The sequence below is a fragment of the Haematobia irritans genome, chromosome 2 (genome assembly GCF_050003625.1).
Source record: "Haematobia irritans isolate KBUSLIRL chromosome 2, ASM5000362v1, whole genome shotgun sequence".
NCBI classification, from domain to species: Eukaryota; Metazoa; Arthropoda; class Insecta; order Diptera; family Muscidae; genus Haematobia; species Haematobia irritans.
This window is the reverse complement of record NC_134398.1, coordinates 46586528-46609737: the sequence shown is the minus strand read 5'-3', so window position 1 is coordinate 46609737 and position 23210 is coordinate 46586528. Positions and strand designations below refer to the sequence as shown.

The 23210-nt window shown below is 33.0% G+C and overlaps 1 protein-coding gene and 1 non-coding gene across 2 annotated transcripts in view; both read left to right on the top strand.

Moving 5' to 3' along the window:
- Positions 1–23210, top strand: part of rk (G-protein coupled receptor rickets) — a 151602-nt gene that overhangs the window by 10280 nt on the left and 118112 nt on the right. The window lies entirely within an intron of this gene.
- Positions 16043–16170, top strand: TRNAL-CAA (transfer RNA leucine (anticodon CAA)). The gene is made up of 2 exons: positions 16043–16080; positions 16126–16170. It is a non-coding gene; the product is annotated as a tRNA-Leu (tRNA).

The window sequence follows — 23210 nt, the reverse complement described above, 5'->3', positions numbered from 1 at the left end:
CATATAAACCGATCCCCAGATTTGGCTTGTGGAGCCTCTAAGAGAAGCATATTTTATCCGATCCGGCTGAAATTTGGTACATGGTGTTGGTATATGATCTCTAACAATCATGCAAAAATTGGTCCACATAGGTCCATAATTATATATAACCCCCATATAAACCGATCCCCAGATTTGGCTTGTGGAGCCTCTAACAGAAGCATATTTCATCCGATCCGGCTGAAATTTGGTACATGGTGTTGGTATATGGTCTGTAACAACCATGCAAAAATTGGTCTACGTCGGTTCATAATTATATATAGCCCCCATATAAACCGATCCCCAGATTTGGCTTGCGAAGTCTCCAAGAGAAGCAAATTTCATCCAAGCAGGTTGTAATTTGGAACATGGCGTTAGTATATGATCTTTAACAACCGTGCCAGAATTGGTCCATATCGGTCCATAATTATATATAGCCCCCATATAAAACGTTCTCCAGATTTGACCTCCGGAGCCTCTTGGAGGAGCAAAATTCATCCAATCCGGTTCAAATTAGGAACATGGTGTTATTATATGGTCGCTAACAACCATACCAAAATTGGTCCAATCACATAAAAATTGGTCCATATCGGTTCATAATCATGGTTGCCACTAGAGCCAAAAATAATATACCAAAATTTTATTTCTATAGAAAATTCTGTAAAAATTTTATTTCTAGAGAAAATTTTGTTAAAATTTTATTCGGTTCATAATAAAATTTTCATCATTTTCAAAATTTTATTTCTATAGAAAATTTTGTTCAAGTTTTATTCGGTTCATAATCATGGTTGCCACTCGAGCCACAAATAATCTACCAAGATTTTATTTCTATAGAAAATTTTGTTAAAATTTTATTTCTGTAGAAATTTTTGTCAAAATTTTCTTTCTATAGAATATTTTGTCAAAATTTTTATTTCTATAGAAAATTTTGTGAAAATTTTATTTCTATAGAAAATTTTGTTAAAATTTTATTTCTGTAGAAAATTTTGTGAAAATTTTATTTCTATAGAAAATTTTGTTAAAATTTTATTTCTGTAGAAAATTTTGTCAAAATTGTATGTCTACTTTGTCAAACTGAATTATATACGTATTGGATCGATCTTTTTTGATTTAATATATACCACGTATGGACTTACATACAATTTAGAAGATGGTGTTAGGAGGTTTTAAGATACCTTGCCATCGGCAAGCGTTACCGCAACTTAAGTAATTCGATTGTGGATGGCAGTGTTTAGAAGAAGATTCTACGCAATCCATGATGGAGGGTACATAAGCTTCGGCCTGGCCGAACTTACGGCCGTATATACTTGTTTCTTTTCAGCATATTTTATCTATATAGGTTAGGTTAAGTTGTAGAGGATGACATCAATTTTTGTGTTGTATTGATGTCAACTTAGACCACTATAGGTCCATTGTGATTCCTCGATGTAACATTTCCAGCTTCTTCCTTCCGATGTGGTCCCCTTTGAAATAGGTTCAGACCTTCCACTTGTCCGCCTTCTTTAAAAGAAATCTTAGAACAAGCAACCAGTGAGAGCCTGAAAGAAAAAGGATCCCAGTATCTTGTTTCTTCTAAAGGATAATACTGTACACTGTCATAGGAAGTGGTACAGGTCTTCCGTAACTTCCAGGTCCAGACATCATCTACAGATGTCATCATCGTGAAGGCCTATTCTCACCATGTGTTTCCCAAGTGTTTTATGTCCTGTTATGATGCCAATCAAAGGCCGCAATTCATCTCTGTTCATCGACATTAAAATTTCGCAGTTCCTTCGGTTCTTTTAGTCCCACATCAACTTCGTTGGCTGGCAACCATCCGAAGAGACCCAGCGTCTTCGCCATAGTTCATCATATTTGACTTTCATCCTGTAAAGATAAGAAGATAGTGGAGGAAAAACGTCCGCTAGGACATTATTCGTTCCACGAGCGCCCTCCTTAGCCAGCACAACCGCCTCCTCATTCCCTATCATGCCACAGTACCCAGTTATCCAGCACAGAGTTATATTGTTTAGTGAGATCCTTGAGTTCTCTACCACAGCGGCTGATTATCTTAAACCTGATTTCAGCACTACATAAGACTACTATATAGCTGCTTGACTGTCGATGAAGAAGCTGATATCGCTTCTGAATAACAGCCTCATCAACAGCGACTCAGCAGCCTTTGTGATCGCAAAAATCTCAGCCTGAAAACTACTGCAATCACTATCTAGCGTGTAAGACTCCCGTATTCCCAGTTCACTGCAATAAATGCCGCGGCCCGTCAATTCTTCAATCTTTGATTCGTCCGTATACATGTTCCGAAACACATGGTGAGAATAGGCCTTCTGTCTTCCCACTCCTCCCTACTTGGTATACTTATGTGTCGGCTTGTGATGATAAACGTGTTCCGTGGCCATGTGGTCCGTCTCTCTATAATGTGCGGCAAGAATTTCAGTATGCCTGCAGGCAGTACTCTCCAGCGTGTCAAAGCTCTTAAGTGTCAAGTGCTGTTTTCTTTATGTTTAAATCGAGTGGGCTAACTCCCATCGGTACCTCCGTCCGGCTGTTACAGTTGTCAAAATTTTATTTCTGTCCGGCTGTTACAGTTGTCAAAATTTTATATCTATAGAAAATTTTGTCAAAATGTTAATTCTGTAGGAAATTTTGACAAAATTTTAATTCTATTGAATATTTGGTCAAAATTTTATTTCTATAGAAACTTTTGTCAAAATTTTATTTCTATAGAAAATTTTGTCAAAATTGTATTTCTATAGAAAATTTTGGCAATATTTTATTTCTATAGAAAATTTTGTCAAAATGTTAATTGTGTAGAAAGTTTTGACAAAATTTTACTTCTATAGAAAATTTTGACAAAAGTTTATTTCTATAGAAAATATAGTCAACATTTTAATTCTATAGAAAATTTAATTTCTCTAGAAATTTTTGCAACAATTTTATTTTTTATACCCTAAACCACATAGTGGTCAGAGTATAATAACTTTGATCTGTCAAAAAATTTGCCTATCAGAAAAATGAATTTTAGACCCCAAAAAATATATACCGATCGACTCAGAATTATCTCCTGAGTCGCTTGGTGTCCGTCTGTCCGTGCATTTGTTGTTCACAGGATTCCCGTCGCAATTATTAACCAATTTTGATGAAATTTGGTACAGGCTATGTTTTGGGCACAAGGACGCTATTGAATTTGGAAGAAATCGGATCAAATTTAGATATAGCTCCCACAATTTTATTTCTATAGAAAATTTTCTCAAAATTTTATTTCTATAGAAAATTTTGTCAACTTTTTACTTCTATAGAAAAAATTTTTTTTTTTTCAAAATCTTATTTATATAGACAATTCTGTCTAAAATTTTTTCTATATAAAATTTTGTCAAAATTTTATTTCTGTAGAAAATTTTGTCAACATTTTACTTCTATGGAAAATTTTTTTTTTTCAAAATCTTATTTATATAGACAATTCTGTCTAAAATTTATTTCTATATAAAATTTTCTATAGAAATAAAATTTTGACAAAATTTTATTTCTATAGAATATTTGTTTAAAATTTTATTTCTATTGAAAATTTGGTCAAAATTTTATTTCTATAGAAAATTTTATCAAAATTTTATATCTATAGAATATTTGGTCAAAGTTTTATTTCTATAGAAAATTTTGTCAAAATTTTATTTCTGTACAAAATTTTGTCAAAATATTAATTCTATAGGAAGTTTTGACAAAATTTTAATTCAATAGAAAATTTTGTCAAAATTTTATTTCTATAGAAAATTTTGTCTAAATTTTAATTCTGTAGACAATTTTGACAAAATTGTAATTATATATAAAATTTTGAAAAAATTTTAATTCTGTAAAAAATTTTGTCGAAATTTATTTCTATAGAAATTTTTGTAACAATTTTACCCTGACCATATAGTGGTCAAATTTTTAAGAAAAAATTACCAAAATCTACCAGATTTAACAAATTTTAATTTGAAGCATTTTTGTAAAAAATGTATTAGTATAGAAAATTTTGTCAAAACTTTATTTCTATATAAAAAATTTTGTCAAAATTTTATTTGTATAGAAAATTTTGTAAAAATTTTATTTTAATAGAAATTTTTATCAAAATTTTATTTCTATAGAAAATTTTGTAAAAATTTTAATTCTGTAGGAAGTTTTGACAAAATTTTAATTTTATAGAAAATTTTGACAAAATTTTATTTCTACAGAAAATTTTGACAAAATTTTAATTCTATAGAAAATTTGGACAAAATTTTAATTCTATAAAAATTTTTGACAAAATTTTAATTCTATAAAAAATGTCGAAATTTTATTTTTTATACCCTAAACCACATAGTGGTCAAGGTATAATAACTTTGATCTGCCAAAAAATGTGCCTACCAGAAATATTGATTTTAGACCGACTCAGAATTAGAGATGTGCACGTGACACGAAATTGACGTGACTCACGAAAATTTTCGTGACTCACGCGTGAGTCGTGAGTCACGCTCATGTCAACGGTGTGAGTGTGCGTGATTAACAAACCAATATGTCGTGCGTGAGCGTGAGTTACGAAAACAATATATTCGTGAGTGTAACGAATTACGCTCACGAAAATAATCCCGCTCTCCAACATAAAACGCTTAGAAGTTAAATTCATTAGCAATTTTAGTGACACCTATTTTTATTTCTGTACAAAATTTTGTCAAAATGTTAATTCTATAGGAAGTTTTGACAAAATTTTATTTCCATAGAAAAATTTTTCAAAATTTTATTTCTATAGAAAATTTTGTCTAAATGTTAATTCTGTAGACAATTTTGACAAAATTGTAATTCTATAGAAAATTTTGAAAAAATTTTAAGTCTGTAAAAAATTTTGTCGAAATTTCATTTCTATAGAAATTTTTGTAACAATTTTACCCTGACCACATAGTGGTCAAATTTTTAAGAAAAATTTACCAAAATCTACCAGATTTAAAAAATTTTAATTTGAAGCATTTTTGTAAAAAATGTATTAGTATAGAAAATTTTGTCAAAACTTTATTTCTATATAAAAAATTTTGTCAAAATTTTATTTGTATAGAAAATTTTATCAAAATTTTATTTCTATAGAAAATTTTGTAACAATTTTAATTCTGTAGGAAGTTTTGACAAAATTTTAATTTTATAGAAAATTTTGACAAAATTTTATTTCTACAGAAAATTTTGACAAAATTGTAATTCTATAGAAAATTTTGACAAAATTTTAATTCTATAAAAATTTTTGACAAAATTTTAATTCTATAAAAAATGTTGTCGAAATTTTATTTTTTATACCCTAAACCACATAGTGGTCAAGGTATAATAACTTTGATCTGCCAAAAAATGTGCCTACCAGAAATATTGATTTTAGACCGACTCAGAATTAGAGATGTGCACGTGACACGAAATTGACGTGACTCACGAAAATTTTCGTGACTCACGCGTGAGTCGTGAGTCACGCTCATGTCAACGGTGTGAGTGTGCGTGATTAACAAACCAATATGTCGTGCGTGAGCGTGAGTTACGAAAACAATATATTCGTGAGTGTAACGAATTACGCTCACGAAAATAATCCCGCTCTCCAACATAAAACGCTTAGAAGTTAAATTCATTAGCAATTTTAGTGACACCTATTTTTATTTCTGTACAAAATTTTGTCAAAATGTTAATTCTATAGGAAGTTTTGACAAAATTTTATTTCCATAGAAAATTTTTTCAAAATTTTATTTCTATAGAAAATTTTGTCTAAATGTTAATTCTGTAGACAATTTTGACAAAATTGTAATTCTATAGAAAATTTTGAAAAAATTTTAAGTCTGTAAAAAATTTTGTCGAAATTTCATTTCTATAGAAATTTTTGTAACAATTTTACCCTGACCACATAGTGGTCAAATTTTTAAGAAAAATTTACCAAAATCTACCAGATTTAAAAAATTTTAATTTGAAGCATTTTTGTAAAAAAGGTATTAGTATAGAAAATTTTGTCAAAACTTTATTTCTATATAAAAAATTTTGTCAAAATTTTATTTGTATAGAAAATTTTATCAAAATTTTATTTCTATAGAAAATTTTGTAACAATTTTAATTCTGTAGGAAGTTTTGACAAAATTTTAATTTTATAGAAAATTTTGACAAAATTTTATTTCTACAGAAAATTTTGACAAAATTGTAATTCTATAGAAAATTTTTACAAAATTTTAATTCTATAAAAATTTTTGACAAAATTTTAATTCTATAAAAAATGTTGTCGAAATTTTATTTTTTATACCCTAAACCACATAGTGGTCAAGGTATAATAACTTTGATCTGCCAAAAAATGTGCCTACCAGAAATATTGATTTTAGACCGACTCAGAATTAGAGGTGTGCACGTGACTCACGAAAATTTTCGTGACTCACGCGTGAGTCGTGAGCCACGCTCATGTCAACGGTGTGAGTGTGCGTGAGCGTGATTAACAAACCAATATGTCGTGCGTGAGCGTGAGTCACGAAAACAATATATTCGTGAGTGTAACGAATTACGCTCACGAAAATAATCCCGCTCTCCAACATAAAACGCTTAGAAGGTAAATTCATTTGCAATTTTAGTGACACCTAGGATGTTAAGAGGTTAATAACGCTCTCGATTTTAATCGTGCTCGTGATTTCAGACTCGTCCCTCTAATTTTATATGATCTGCAAAAAATCATCGAAATCGGTCTACATTTAGCTATAAATCTCATATATATGTATCGCCAGATTTTCTAAAATTTGGTCTTAATAGCCTTATTTATTAACCGATCTTACTCATATTTAGCACACAGTAACTTTCTGTGCAAAATATCATTCAAATCGGTTGAGTTTTGGATTTAGCTCCCATATATGTACATACAGCGCCCGATATTGAACAATTTGTCCCTACTAACCTAATTTTTGACCTAGTGGCCTCATTTATTAACCGATCTTTCACAAATTCAGCACAAGGTCTCCTGTAATATCAACCAAACCTTATTTATTAACCTTTGCTACTCAACTTTCAAAGTTTTAAGTATTATCCGATCGTATTTAGACTTACATGTAGCTCTTACATAATAATAATTGAGCGATTTCCTCTTGTTTAGTGATGGACTCAATATTAGTTTTATACAAACTCAGTAGGAGCAAATTAACTATAACAGGTTGGCTGATAAGTCCCCGATCTGACACATAGATGGCGTCGCTAGTATTATAGTACCAACCTTCAAATGATTCGTGTCAAAATTTGACGTCTATAAGTCAATTAGTTTGTGAGATAAAGCGTCTTTTGTGAAGCAACTTTTGTTATTGTGAAAAAAATGAAAAAAAAGGAATTTCGTGTTTTGATAAAATGCTGTTTTCTGAAGGGGAAAAATACGGTGGAAGCAAAAACTTGGCTTGATAATGAGTTTCTGGACTCTGTTCCAGGGAAATCAACAATAATTGATTGGTATGCAAAATTCAAGCGTGGTGAAATAAGCACGGATGACGGTGAACGCAGTGGACGCCCGAATGAGGTGGTTACCGACGAAAACATCAAAAAAATCCACAAAATGATTTTGAATGACCGTAAAATGAAGTTGATCGAGATAGCAGAGGCCTTAAAGATATCAAAGGAACGTGTTGGTTATATAATTCATCAATATTTGGATATGCGGAAGCTCTGTGCAAAATGGGTGCCGCGCGAGCTCACATTTGACCAAAAACAACAACGTGTTGATGATTCTGAGCGGTGTTTGCAGCTGTTAACTCGTAATACACCCGAGTTTTTCCGTCGATATGTGACAATGTATGAAACATGGCTCCATCACTACACTCCTGAGTCCAACCGACAGTCGGCTGAGTGGACAGCGACCAGTGAACCGTCTCCGAAGCGTGGAAAGACTCAAAAGTCCGCTGGCAAAGTAATGGCCTCTGTTTTTTGGGATGCGCATGGAATAATTTTTATCGATTATCTTGAGAAGGGAAAAACCATCAACAAATGAAGAAGAAAAAAGTGTTGTTCCACCAAGACAACGCACCGTGCCACAAGTCATTGAGAACGATGGCAAAAGTTCATGAATTGGGCTTCGAATTGCATCACCACCCACCGTATTCTCCAGATCTGGCCCCCAGCGACTTTTTCTTGTTCTCAGACCTCAAAAGGATGCTCGCAGGGAAAAACTTTGGCTGCAATGAAGAGGTGATCGCCAAAACTGAGGCTTATTTTGGGGCAAAACCGAAGGAGTACTACCAAAATGGTATCAAAAAATTGGAAGGTCGTTATAACCGTTGTATCGCTCTTGAAGGGAACTATGTTGAATAATGAAAACGAATTTTGACAAAAAAATGTGTTTTTCTTTGTTAGACCGGGGACTTATCAGCCAACCTGTTAGATTTGGATATAGCTCCCATATATACATCTGATTTGGGAAATATGGTCGACAATTTCATATTTTACCCGAATTCCGTTGAATTTTACTGCAATTGATTTTAGTTTACACAGAAAAAAGATTTAACATTCTATCTAACTGTGTCGTTCCGATTTACATAAAGTGTCATATCAGTTCCGATTTAGATAAAGCGCCATATATTCTTCCGATTAAGGCAAAAATGGCACAACGTAGCTCCCAACAAATTTGCAGGAGTTGAGATGGTATCAAAAATGTTGGTTTACACAGCGGTGAGGTATAATATAGTCGGCCCCGCCCCGCCCCACTTTAGACTTTACTAACTTGTTTTGTATTTGTTTATTTATTTATTTTATGTCTCAATAAAATAATAAAACGAACTGCTAAAGATTTTTATATGTATTAAGTTTGAAAATCTTCACAACTATTCTAAAAATATAGGTAATTCGGCACTGAGCCCATTATTATCTTCATTTCCGAAGACAACTCAAGCAATTTAGATCACAAAATGTTTTATTAGTTATATATTTTCTTAATTACTTAATTACACTGGATATTGAGTTGTTTTTATGGACAATGATTAGTATTATTCCCACCATAATAACGAATTCGCATAGGCACCATACAAAATGTAACCCCCCTAGAAAAAAATATGCCACTGCTTTTTTTTGTCCCTCATCATAATCACTCACGTTCGGTGTGTGTGTTCGAATATCGTACAAGTTGGCTGTAATGTAATTACAAACAGCAGACTCGTACACAATTTAGAACTGTTAATTGTCTGAAATATAAAACAGCAGCAACAACATCAAACGAACGAACGAACAACTACAACTCGGCCATAAAAGTTTGAGACGGTTTCTGTAGCGGCAACCTACAGCAAAACTAATTGCCAACATTCTGCAAATAGTAACACAATAACGTCAGTCGTCAGCAACATAGCAAAACATACTCATAATGACAAACTATTAATTTCACACAAAAACTAAAAAAAAGTGACAGCGAAAAAATAGATCGAAAACTAAATAAAACACGCACAGCCTCACAGTTCACTCACTCACTTCTTGGCTTGTCTGTAGTCATCGAGTCACTTATCATGTTGCATATCACGTCTGTTTTTTACGTCAACTGTAAACAACAACGAACAGCCACAATGACTGCGTGCCGCCGATAACTACACCATTTACTATGGAATTTTTTGAGTGGCTTTGGGTTTTCTTAATCTTAAATCTGTAGATTTTTCCCGCTATTATTTAAATGAATACGAGGAGTAAAATCTGGAAATTTTACTTTCAGTTTCAAGCAATTTTCATGATCAGTGCGCCACCGTGGTGCAATGATTAGCATGCCCGCCGCCTTGCATACACAAGGTCGTGGGTTCGATTCCTGCTTCGACCGAACACCAAAAAGTTTTTCAGCGGAGGATTATCCCATCTCAGTAATGCTGGTGACATTTCTGAGGGTTTCAAAGCTTCTCTAAGTGGTTTCACTGCAATGTGGAACGCCGTTCGGACTCGACTATAAAAAGGAGGTCCCTTGTCATTGAGCTTAACATGGAAACGGGCAGCACTCAGTGATAAGATAGAAGTTCACCAATGTGGTATCACAATGGGCTGAATAGTCTAAGTGAGCCTGATACATCGGGCTGCCACCTAACCTAACCTAACCATGATCAGTGCGCCTGCTGCACCCTGAAAGAAGTGTTTTCTTTTTTGAGGTACGAATTTTTAGACAAGCAAAGTTTTTTTAATGACACAAATTTTAGAGACAATCGTTGAATAGCTTATCAAAAATTCGGTATAATTCGCTCTAAACGAAAATACTTTATACGAAAGGGGAATTTCGTTTGTCTAAAATTTCATTCCAGAGAAAAATATTTTTTCTTTGGGTGTTCCCTCAAGAAGTTAAATCGGTTTATATCGATGCCTTACCAAATTGACCGGTAAAAATAAATGAGATACAGATTTTTGAGGGTGTAAAATACCAGTATATTTACATGTTTGTGCAAATCGGATAAAAACTACGGTTTCTGGAAGCCCAAGGAGTTAAATCTGGAGATCGCTCTATGTGGAGGCTATAATACATGGGTCAACACACACCATATTCTGCTGATCTATTTGTGGTCAGCCGGATTCCAGAAGTCCTACAAATAAATTCGGGAGTTAGGACTATATGGGCGCTACTAAAACATGGACCAATACTCACCACCCCTTAATGTTCCTCAAATACCACTAAAATTCCAATTTCAGACAAATTGGGTGAAAACTACGAATTCTAGAAGTCCAAGAAGTAAAATCTGGCGATCAGTCTATATAGGGGCTATACCAAAACATGGATCGATACGGACCATTTTCGACACACCTCTTTATGGCTCTAAGATACTTCTAGATTTCTAATTTCCGGCAAATTGGATAAAAACTACGGAGAAATAAAGTCGGGAGATCGGTCTATATGGGGGTTATACCAAAACATGGACCTGTAGGCACAATTTGCGACACACCTATTTGTCATCTTAAAATACCTCTAGATTTTCAATTTCAGGCAAATCTGATAGTAAATACAGTTTATAGACGCCCAAGAAGCAAAATCGGGAGATCAGTCTATATGGGAGCTATACCAAAACATGGACCGATACGGACGATTTCCGGCACACCTTTTTATGGTCGTCAAGTACCTCTAAATTTCCAATTTCAGGCAAATTGGATAATAAATCCAGTTTCTAGACGCCCAAGAAGTAAAATCGGGAGATCGGTCTATATGGGGGTTATACCAACAAATGGACCGATACGCCTCAATTTCGGCCCACCTATTTGTGGTCCCAAAATACCTCTAGATTTTCAATCTCAAGCAAATCGGGTAATAAATGACGTTTATAGAAGACCAAGAAATAAAATCGGGAGATCGGTCTATATGGCGGCTATACAAAAACATGGACCGATACACCACATTTTCGACACACGTCTTTACGGTCCAAAAATATCTCCAGATTTTCAATTTCAGGCATATCGGATAGTAAATACAGTTTCTAGATGCCCAACAAACAAAATCGGGAGAAAGGTCTATATGGGGGCTATTACAAAACATGGACCGATACGGACCATTTCCGGCACACCTTTTTCTGGTTGTCAAGTACCTCTAGATTTCCAATTCCAGGCAAATTGGATAGTAAATACAGTTTCTAGACGCCCAAGAAACAAAATCGGGAGATCGGTCTATATGGGGGCTATACCAAAACATGGACCGATACGGACCATTTCCGGTACACCTTTTTATGGTCGTCAAGTACCTTTAGATTTCCAATTCCAGGCAAATTTGATAGTAAATACAGTTTCTAGAAGCCCAAGAAGTAAAATCGGGAGATCGGTCTATATGGGGGTTATACCAAAACATGGACCGATATGGTCCATTTTCGACACACCTCTTTATGGTCCCAAAATACCTCTAGATTTCCAATTTCAGGTAAACCGGTTTGTAAATACAGTTTCAAGAAGCCCAAGAAGCAAAATCGGAAGATCGGTCTATATGTGGGCTATACCAAAACATGGACCGATACGGACCATTTCCGGCACCCCTTTTTATGGTCGTCAAGTACCTCTAGATTTCCAATTTGAGGCAAATTGGATGAAAACTACGGTTTTTATAAGCCCAAGACCCCAAATCGGGAAGTCGGTTTATATGGGGACTATATCAAAACTTGGACCGATATAGGCCATTTTCGAACTTGTACCGCCTGCAAACAAAAAACGAAACTGTGTCAACGAATAGCTCAATTATTGAAGGCTGTAGCGTGATTACAACAGACAGACAGACGGACATGCTTATATCGTCTTAGAATTTCTCCCTGATCAAGAATATATATACTTTATATACCACCACCATTCTATGGTGGTGGGTATAAAAATATGAACATATTTAGTTTCCCGATAAAAGGGATGCAAAAAAATCTATTATATTTATTGGAACTTAACTACCCACCAAAAAAAAATTGGAAGTTGTTCCACAAACATTTCTTTTAAAGCCCATCCCAGAATCCCCCATCGAGTTTTTTCAACTTCCGATGCAGTCCTTTTGGACAAGTCCACAAACATTTCTTCTAAAGTGCATGGTGAGATCCCCCAATAATTGTTTTCCACTTCTGATGCAGTCCTTTTGGACAAGTGCACAAACATTTTTTCTAAAGCGCATCTTGGGATCCCCCAATGATTTTTTTTCTACTTCCAATGCAGTCCTTGTGGACAAGTGTTAGAAAAAACGCAATCAAGCTATTTTAAGTGCAAATTTTGAACAATTAAAGTTTACAAAAAAATAGAAAACTAGTAAAAAAATAAAATAAAAACAGAAAATTAATAAAAAGTAAAATAATAATAATAAAAAAAAATTCATCCCTGCTGGGATTTGAACCTGTGCCGTTTGACTTTTTCGCTTCCATGGAAGTTCTTTTGAGAAGGTTTTGCAAATTACGAGAATTTTCAATTTTTTGTTGATTTTTAATGGAAAAAATATATTTATACGAAAATATATGCCGAAAATAAAAAATAAAAACGATGCATAACATAAAAACATATTTTTTTAGAAAAATATTTGATAAAAAAATTGCCGCTGGTGAGATTTGAACCTGCGTTTCTTATTTTTTCGTTCATACTAATAAAGAACATCTCGAGAAGCGATTATTCCTTGGTGTCGTATTACGATCATATCACAAACATTTGAATTGATCTTTCGACGCTTTACGTTTAATGGCGTTTGTGACTGAGTGTGCTAAGGCATTCTGTTATGGTACCAGCAAACCCAGGTTCAATCCCTGGTCGGAGCGAAAAAGTTTTTGAAATTGTAAAAATTAGATAATAGAAAAATAATAGTGTTAATAAAACATATGGATGAAAAAAAAGTGAAATTGGTTAAAAACATTTTGTTTCGCTTTTTAAATTTCTTCATTCAAATTAACTTCCAGGGCACAACTTCCGTCCTATGACAAGCCCATGTAAAATTCATTGGAGATGATCCAAGTTTGCACTACTTCCGGATCACAGATTGGGGATCCAAACTACTTTTTTGGAAGCTCTTTTTTTGCTGGGTAGTTTTGCAACTCTCATTTACAACTTCAAACTAATCTGGGTGTGCGTTGTCCATAATGTCTATCCAAGCTTTTGTTGCATCTGCGAATAACTAGATAGAATTTTGACAATTTGAAATTACTATGGAAATTGGCTCGAATAAGTCAAAAAAGTGTTTTTATAAAATTCTCTCTAAACAGCAGTTCACTTATGCTTCGCTGTAAGTTTCTGTAGAAATTTGTGAAAGGTTTCCCATGGTTAAGCCCATTTCCATACATCCAAAGAAAAGTAGACTTCTAAAATCAAGTTTCAAATTCTTATTTCTAGCCTGAATCCGCACTTAAAATTTTAAGTACGCAAATACTAAGTTATACTCATATTAAGTACAAAGTGCGCTTATTTGTGCAATTCAAGTGCTTAAAGTTTGATTTAAGCTTGTTTTGAGTTATAAGTGAGTTATGAGGGCGGTTCGGAAACTTCTTAGCCTATCAATGAAAGAGAATATGTTAAGAAGTTTCCGAACTGCCATCGTATAATGGACTGTAGGCTGAACTTTAAGCTTAATATTGAAGGGCGAGAAAAGTCTCGAGCAAAAGGCAATAGGGAAAATGTGGGGACTAAAACCGAAAATTGTGAACATTCTTGAGAATTGTAACTTCTTCGCACATATCATCATCTTAGATATCATCGAATTCACCTATCTGACGCGACTGAGGTATTGTGAGTTTACGACTTTTATTACTTTTTCTACATTTACAACGTATATGTATGTGACGTTTACAACTTTGCGACAATTGCAAACCTAAAAAAATTTGATACGAGTACAGGCCATCTCTGATTTTGAGTCAATCCAGCCATGTCCGTCCGTCCGTCTGTTGAAATGGGCCATATCAGACCACTTTTACGTATAGCGCCCATATAAACCGACCCCCAAATTTGCCTTGTGGAGCCTCATAGAGAACCAAATTTCATCCGATCCGGTTGAAATGTGGTACGTGGCGCTAGTATTTGGTATCTTGCAAACATGCAAAAATGTATCCATATCGGTCCATAATTATATAGAGCCCCCATATAAACCAATCCCCAGATTTGACCTCCGGAACCTCTTGGAGGAGCAAATTTCATCCGATCCGGTTTTAATTTGGTACCTGATGTAAGTACGTGGTCTATAACAACCATGCAAAAATTGGTCCACATCTGTCCTATAAGTAGGTAAGTACGTGGTCTATAACAACCATGCAAAAATTGGTCCACATCTGTCCATAATTATATATAGCCCCCATATAAACCGATCCCTTGATTTGGCTTGCGGAGCCTCTAAGAGAAGCAAATTTCATTCGATCCGGTTGAAATTTGGTACGTGATGTAAGTACGTGGTCTCTAAGAACCATGCCAAAATTGGTACATATCGGTCCATAATTATGTAAACCCCCATATAAACCGATCCCCACATTTGGCTTTCGGAGCCTCTTGGAGAGCAAATTTCATGGTGGTGGGTATTTAAGATTGGGCCCGGCCGAACTTACTGCTGTATGTACTTGTTTAATTTATTCTAGGGAGATTGAATTTTATATTATTATTAAATTTTCGTATTTTTTTCAATAAAAATATAAAACGAGAATTATATATTTTTTTTTTGTTTGCAAACCCGAATTTTTATAAAATATATTCCTATAAGAAAGAAATTTCTTATATCTATATGTATGCTTAACAGAAACTCTTTCTTATAAACAATAATTTTCTTTAAGAAAAACAACGCATATAAGAATAAAATGTGGATTTTTTCGACTTTCTTATATCCATTATTTACTATATATGATGATTATATATTATAAATAAATTATATAATTACTATTGAACGGAAAAGTTGATTAATTTTACAGACCGAATTTTGGACTAATGTCTTCTGATTATTGTTATTCATAATGTTTCGTTATTAATGTGAAGCATCTTGGGTAGAACTGCATACACAGAAAAAAATTTCACGAAAATTTTTCCAATTAAAATTTTAATTGAGTTTTAAAAAATATTCAATTAAAAATTTAATTGAATCAACAAATTTTTTAATTGAAACAAAAATCAATCACAAAAATTAATAGTATCAATTAATGTTTTAATTGGATCAATTAATTTTTTAATTGATCTTCAATTAATTTTTTAATTGATACTATCATTTCTGTGATTGAAGACGTTTCAATTAAAAAATTAATTGGATCAATTAATTTCGTGATTGAACCAGAAAAAAATTTCTTTGTGTGTAGTAGAACTGCATTTTATTTACATTCTCATTTTATTAACATGTCAATAGCCCATTTATTTATTTTATACCACTGTGCACTGGTATCAACGCAAATTATGTTTGATATGTTGCCCACTGCTACCCGCTTGCCGCTATGACGACAACATTTCAAATCACTCAATTCTATTGCTCATTCGTTTGGTAAGCACTCATTCATTTGTTTAAGTCTATAAATAGATTCGTTATGTTGATTGAAGACGAATACCCAAACTATGACGTTGTTCACACATGCACACACACACACACAACGTCCATATAAAAACAAGCATTGGCTAACGCATAACGCAACATGTCAGGATGGCCGAGCGGTCTAAGGCGCCAGACTCAAGTGTAATAACTTGTTCTGTTCCAGCAGAATTGTTAGTGTATGAGCGTTCTGGTCCTCTCTGAGGGCGTGGGTTCAAATCCCACTTCTGACAAATTACTTTTTTTTTAAATTTATTTATTACTTTTTTATTGCTGTTATATGACCACAAAAAAAAAACAATCATGACCGTTAACTTATATATAAAGAGTTAGCTTATCGATATGATTTATAATCATATCTTTAAACCTACCACCATAGGTGATTTGCCATTCCAATTGTAACGCATCGGAATATCGATTTCCGACCACGGCTGCCACAGTTGGTAGAATTTTACCAAAAATAGTATAATTTTTACTGTTTGGTAGAATTATTGAGATTTTTCAAACTATTTCTCTCCAACTAAGAGGTATTTCAATTTACTATAAAATAAAATTTTTACATTTTCTATCGAAGTAAAATTTTGACAAAATTTACTATAGAAATAAAATTTTGACAAAATTTTCTATAGAAATACAATTTTGACAAAATTTTCAATAGAAATAAAATTTTGACAAAATTTTCTATAGAAATACAATTTTGACAAAATTTTCAATAGAAATAAAAGTTGGGCCAAATTTTTATAGAAATAAAATTTGGGCGAAATTTTCTATAGAAATAAAATTTTGACAAAATTTTCTATAGAAATAAAATTTTGACAAAATTTTCTATAGAAATAAAATTTTGACAAAATTTTCTATAGAAATAAAATTTTGACAAAATTTTCTATAGAAATAAAATTGTTACAAAATTTTCTATAAAAATACAGTTTTGACAAAATTTTCTATAAAAATACAATTTTGACAAAATTTTCTACAGAAATAATATTTTGTAAAATTTTCTATACAAATAAAATTTTGACAAAATTTTCTGTAGAAATAAAATTATGACAAAATTTTCTAAAGAAGTACAATTTTGACAAAATTTTCTATAGAAATACAATTTTGACAAAATTTTCAATAGAAATAAAATTTTGACAAAATTTTCAATCGAACTAAAAGTTTGGCCTAATTTTTATAGGAAAAAGACTAACTCCAACTAAGAGGTACTTCAATTTTCTATAGAAATACAATTTTTACAACATTTTTTATCGAAGTAAAATTTTGACAACATTTTCTATAGAAATAAAATTTTGACAAAATTTTCTATAAAAATATTTTTTTTTTTAAATTTTTCTACAGAAATAAAATTTGGACAATATGTTCTATATAAATAATATTTTGACAAAATTTTCTATAGAAATAAAAATTTTGACAAAATGTTCTATAGAAATAAAATTTCGACAACATTTTCTATAGAAGTAAAATTTTGACAAAATTTTCTATGGACATAAAATTTTGACAAAATTTTCCATAGAAATACAATTTTGACAAAATTTTCTATAGAAATAAAATTTTGTAAAATTTTCTATATAAATAAAATTTTAACAAAATTTTCTATAGAAATAAAATTATAACAAAATTTTCTATAGAAGTACAATTTTGACAAAATTTTCTATAGAAATACAATTTTGACAAAATTTTCAATAGAAATAAAAGTTGGGCCAAATTTTTATAGAAATAAAATTTGGGCGAAATTTTCTATAGAAATAAAATTTTGACAAAATTTTCAATAAAAATACAATTTTGACAAAATGTTCTACAGAAATAAAATGTTGAAAAAATTTTCTATAGAAATAAAATTTTGACAAAATTTTCTATAGAAATAAATTTTGATAAAATTTTCAATAGAAATAAAAGTTTGGCCAAATTTTTATAGAAGTAAAAATTTGGACAAAAGTTTCTATATAAATAATATTTTGTCACAATTTTCTATATAAATACAATTTTTGACCACATTTCTATAGAAATAACATTTTGAAAAAATATACACCCAAAAAAAAGTGAACCCACCGTGGAAGAAAATGTTGGTTTATTTTAGAAAATTTTAACTAAAATAGTTTTCTAATTGCAACATGTTTTAAATAAGTTAATACTTTTTGTCAAACTGAAGAAATTTTTTTAAAAATAATTAATTTTTTCTGTTGTTTAAGAAAATTTCATATATTGAAAAAAAAAATTGAATATAAAAATTGTTAAAAGGTCTTTAGCGCTGTACGAAGTTCAAGGCAGGTACAATTTTAGTAAAATTTACTCATTTGAGAGACTTATGAACTCAATTTAAGCAAACTTCTGCCATTTTAGGAAAATATGAACTATTTTATAGTAAAATTGTGCACTATATTTGTGTACAAATTTTCTTCTTATTTTTAGTTCACGTCATTAAAGTTAGCAAAAAATTATTCAAATAAGAAAAATTTACTGATATTGTGAAAATTTAACTAAAATCAACTAATCTTCATGAACTAAAATAAATTTCAGTTGGCATTAGAGCCCTTTTTTCTGGGTGTAGAAATAAAATTTGGACAAAATTTTCTATAGACATACTATTTTGCGGCACTTTTTTGGATAATCCATCACTGAAAAAGTGTTTGGTGTTCGGTTTAAATGGTGATTGGACCCCAACACCATTTGCATGCATTATCACGGTACATTAGTTTAACTTCAGCCCACCCGAGAAGCTCCGGGTGGGTTGGTTGACATGGAGGCTGTATATAATTATGAACCGCATATACTAGCATTACGTAGTAAATTTCAACCAGTTCGGATGAAATTTCGTTTCCAAGAGGCTGCGAGGGAAATCACATCTGGGCGGTTTATATGGGGGCTATTCCTAAAAGTGGTCCAATATGGCACATTTGCAATACCATCCGACGTACATCAATAACAACTTTTTGTGCCAAGTTTCAAATCATGTTCGAAAGTCAGCGTGATTTCAGCAGACGGACGGTCGGCTGGAAACCACTGTATCGACTAAGAATTTTGCCACCATTCATAATATTGTATATATATTATGGATGATGGGGACTGAGACCAATATTTCGATGTATTACACACTGAAAAACTAAATTAGTAAGTGATCCAAACCTTTGTGGGAACTTTTTGTTTGCTGGGTACATTCATTAACCATGAAGCTTCCTACAGAATGTGCTTCTCTACACCAAACCAAGGATCTTTTTTGAAATCTCTGTCTCTGTGGCTCTCCTTCTCTCTTATTCAAGACAATATTGTGTAATGCAACCGATAAATTCATTAAATGGCAAGTTGTTACTCCCAAGTATATTGTATTGTAAGAGGTAATGCCTCAACAGCTTTTGGTAACCAGTTACTCAGCACAATTATCTGTGTCGCTTTTGAAGTGGAAGAAGTGGAACTCCAAAATGCAATATATGTTAGTCTACTTTGGGATATATCCACATTTAAGAGTTTCTGATTTTATTCATGAAAATATGGATTATTGTAGAGGGATGCGCGATTTTTGTTATTAAAACAAAAACAAACAAACAAAATGTTTGTTTTCCCCAATTTTTTTTTTTCGATTTCAATCTTAAAACTAAGACTAACTTATAAATGCTAATTGTGTTTTACATATAATGTTATTATGGGTCAATGGAATCGATGACATTGTTATATCGTTCATTGGATTTAAATATTTTTGCATTATTATGCTGACGTTGTCATTTCCGCCAGCTACATTAGAGTGGGAAGTACTCTTATGAAAGTGAGGGTACGTAACTCGCGTGACACGAAATTGTCATGATACGCGTGATTCACATGAGTCGTGAACAAAATCCAAAGCAACTATCGAGAAAGTGCGTGAATGGGACTAAAACAAATATGTTGTGCGTGAGCGTTAGTGAGAGGTAACTAAAATCCAGGAATTTTCCATGGAAAAATTGAAGATTTAATTCTTACTCGTATGAAATTAATTTAGCTATCAAACTCCTCTATTTTTATACCCTAAACCACATAGTGGTCAGGGTATAATAAGTTTTATCGGCCAAAAAATGTGCCTACCAGAAATATTGATTTTAGACCCAATAAAATATATACCGATCGACTCAGAATCACCTCCTGAGTCGATCTAGCGCTTGGTGTCCGTCCGTCCGTCCGTCTGTCCATGTATTTGTTGTTCACAGGATTCCGGTCGCAATTACTAACCGATTTGGATGAAATTTGGTACAGGGTGTTTTTTGGGCACAATGACGAACGCTATTGAATTTGGACGAAATCGGATCAAATTTAGATATAGCTCCCATATATATGTATCGCCCGATTTCAACATATGGAGTCATGTTGCGCTTTTTTACTCACCGATCGTCATCAAATTTTGCACATAGTAAAATTTTTCATCACCCTTTAAGTCTGCAACATTTTATCGAAATCGGTTCAGATTTAGATATAGCTCCCATATATATGTATCACCCGATTTTCCCAAATTTGGCTATAACAAGTATATACAGCAGTAAGTTCGGCCGGGCCGAATCTTAAATACCCACCACCATGAACCAAATATTAGGGTTTCCTTTGAAATTTCATGAGGGCTTGAGGACTTGAGGACACTTCCCGAAGATAAATTTAAAGATTTCACCTATGAAAACTATATCAGATTCTGGATTTATAAGAACCATTTTTGTTTGAGTTTTAGAGGAATCATTAACATCTCTTGTAAGTGTGCAAGAAAATTATAAAATAACGTCTTGATTTGAAATCTTAAATCTGTAGAAGTAAAATCTGGAAATTTTACATTGAGTTTCAAGCAATTTTCATGATCAGTGCGCCTTCTACACCCTCAAGAAGTGAAGTCGGTCTATATGGAGGCATTACCAAATGGGCCGATAAAAACTTAATCCGATACACGTTTTTGTGAGCCTAAAATACCAGAATACAGTCGACTCCGCTTTACTGAAACGTTGAAAATGCAGCCATTTAATTTCAGTTATCCGAAGTTTTTGCTAAAGCGGACTACGGATAACTGAAAAAAACTTCCAGTAATGCGAACTTCGGATAACTGAAAAAGTTTCAGTAAAGCGGACTCCGTATAACTGGAAAAAAATCCACTCAATTTCAGTTAACCGAACTTATGACCAATGCTATGTACATAAAATAATAAAAACAAGGTGTTTGATTCCGTGTGTGTGCCATCTACAATTTTACCTTTCAGTTGATTTTATTTACAGAGTGATTTAAACTGTTTTGAAAGTGCCATCTTCACTTGAAATAAAGCGTTCTCAATACGGAGAAGAAAATGTACTCTCTCTCAATAGCGAGAATGTGGCATTTTCAGTAAAGCGAAGTCATACTAATGTGACGAAACTCATTTGAACACAAAAAACTTTTCAGTAATCCGATTTTTTCAGTTAAGCGGAGTTTCACTAAAGCGGAGTAATTTAAATGAAATGGACAGAAAAAACAACTGGGGAATGCGATCGATTTCAGTTATCCGAGGTTTTTCAGTAAAGCGCATTGCGCTAAAGCGGAGTCGACTGTATTTACAATTTCAGGCATATCAGATAAAAACTACGGTTTCTAGAAACCCAAGGAGTTAAATCGGGAGATCGTTCTTATGGGGGCTATACTAAAATATGGACCGATACTCACCATTTTCGGCACACCTCTTTGTGACCCGCAAATACCTCTAGATTTCCAATTTCAGGCAAATAGGATAAAAACTTCGGATTCTAGAAGCCCAAGAAGTAAAATTGGGAAATCGATCTATATGGGGGCTATACCAAAATATGGACCGATACTCACCATTTTCGGCACACCTCTTTATAGTCCTAAAATCCCTCTAGATTTCCAATTTCAGACAAATTGGATAAAAACTACGGTTTCTCTAAGCCCACGACCCCAAATCGGGAGATCGGTCTATATGGGGGCTATACCAAAATATGGACCGATACTCACAATTTTGGGCACACGTATTTGTGGTCCTACAATACCTCTATATTTCCAATTTCAGGTAAATTTAATAAAAACTGCGATTTCTATAAGCCCAAGAACTAAAATCGGGAGATCGGTCTATATGGGGGCTATACCAAAATATGGACCGATACTCACAATTTTTGGCACACATATTTGTGGTCCTACAATACCTCTAGATTTCCAATTTCAGATAAATTGAATAAAAACTGCGGTTTCTATAAGCCCAAGAAGTAAAATCGGGAGATCGGTCTATATGGGGGCTATATCAAAATATGGACCGATACTCACAATTTTTGGCACACGTATTTGTGGTCCTACAATACCTCTAGATTTCCAATTTCAGGTAAATTGAATAAAAACTGCGGTTTCTATAAGCCCAAGAAGTAAAATCGGGAGATCGGTCTATATGGGGGCTATACCAAAACGTGAACCGATACTCACCATTTTTGGCACACCTCTTTATGGTTATAAAATACCTCCAGATTTCAAATTTCAGGCAAATTGGATAAAAACTATGATTTCTATAAGCCCAAGACCCCAAATCGGGAGGTCGGTTTATATGGGGACTATATCAAAACCTGGACCGATATAGCCCATCTTCGAACTTGACCTGCCTGCAGGCAAAAGACGATCTTGTGCAAAATTTCAGCACGATTGCTTCATTATTGAAGACTGTAGCGTGATTACAACAGACAGACAGACAGACAGACGGACAGACGGACATGCTTATATCGTCTTAGAATTTCTCCCTGATCAAGAATATATATACTTTATATAGTCGGAAATCGATATTTCGATGTGTTACAAACGGAATAACAAACTTATTATACCCCCGTCACCATTCTATGGTGGTGGGTATAAAAACCTTATTTATTAAGCGATCTTACTCAAACTTGGCTTACTCTAATCTTTTATGATACTGACAATATGTGCCAAAAATAATCGAAATCGGTTCAGAGTTAGATATAGCTCCCATATATATGTATCGCCCGATTTGCTCAAATTTGGCCGTAAAACCCTTATTTATCGACCGATCGTACTCAAAGTTGGCTAAATGTAGTCTTCTATAGCTCTAACTGTATGTGCGCAATTTCATCGAAATCGGTTCAGATTCAGATATAGCTCCCATATATATGTATCGCCCGATTTTACCAAATTTGGCCGTAAAACCCTTATTTATCAACCGATTGTAACCAAGGTTGGCTAAATGTAATCTTCTATAGCACTAACTGTATGTGCAAAATTTCATTCAAATCGGTTCAAATTTAGATATAGCTCCCATATATATGTATCGCCCGATTTTGAAAAATTT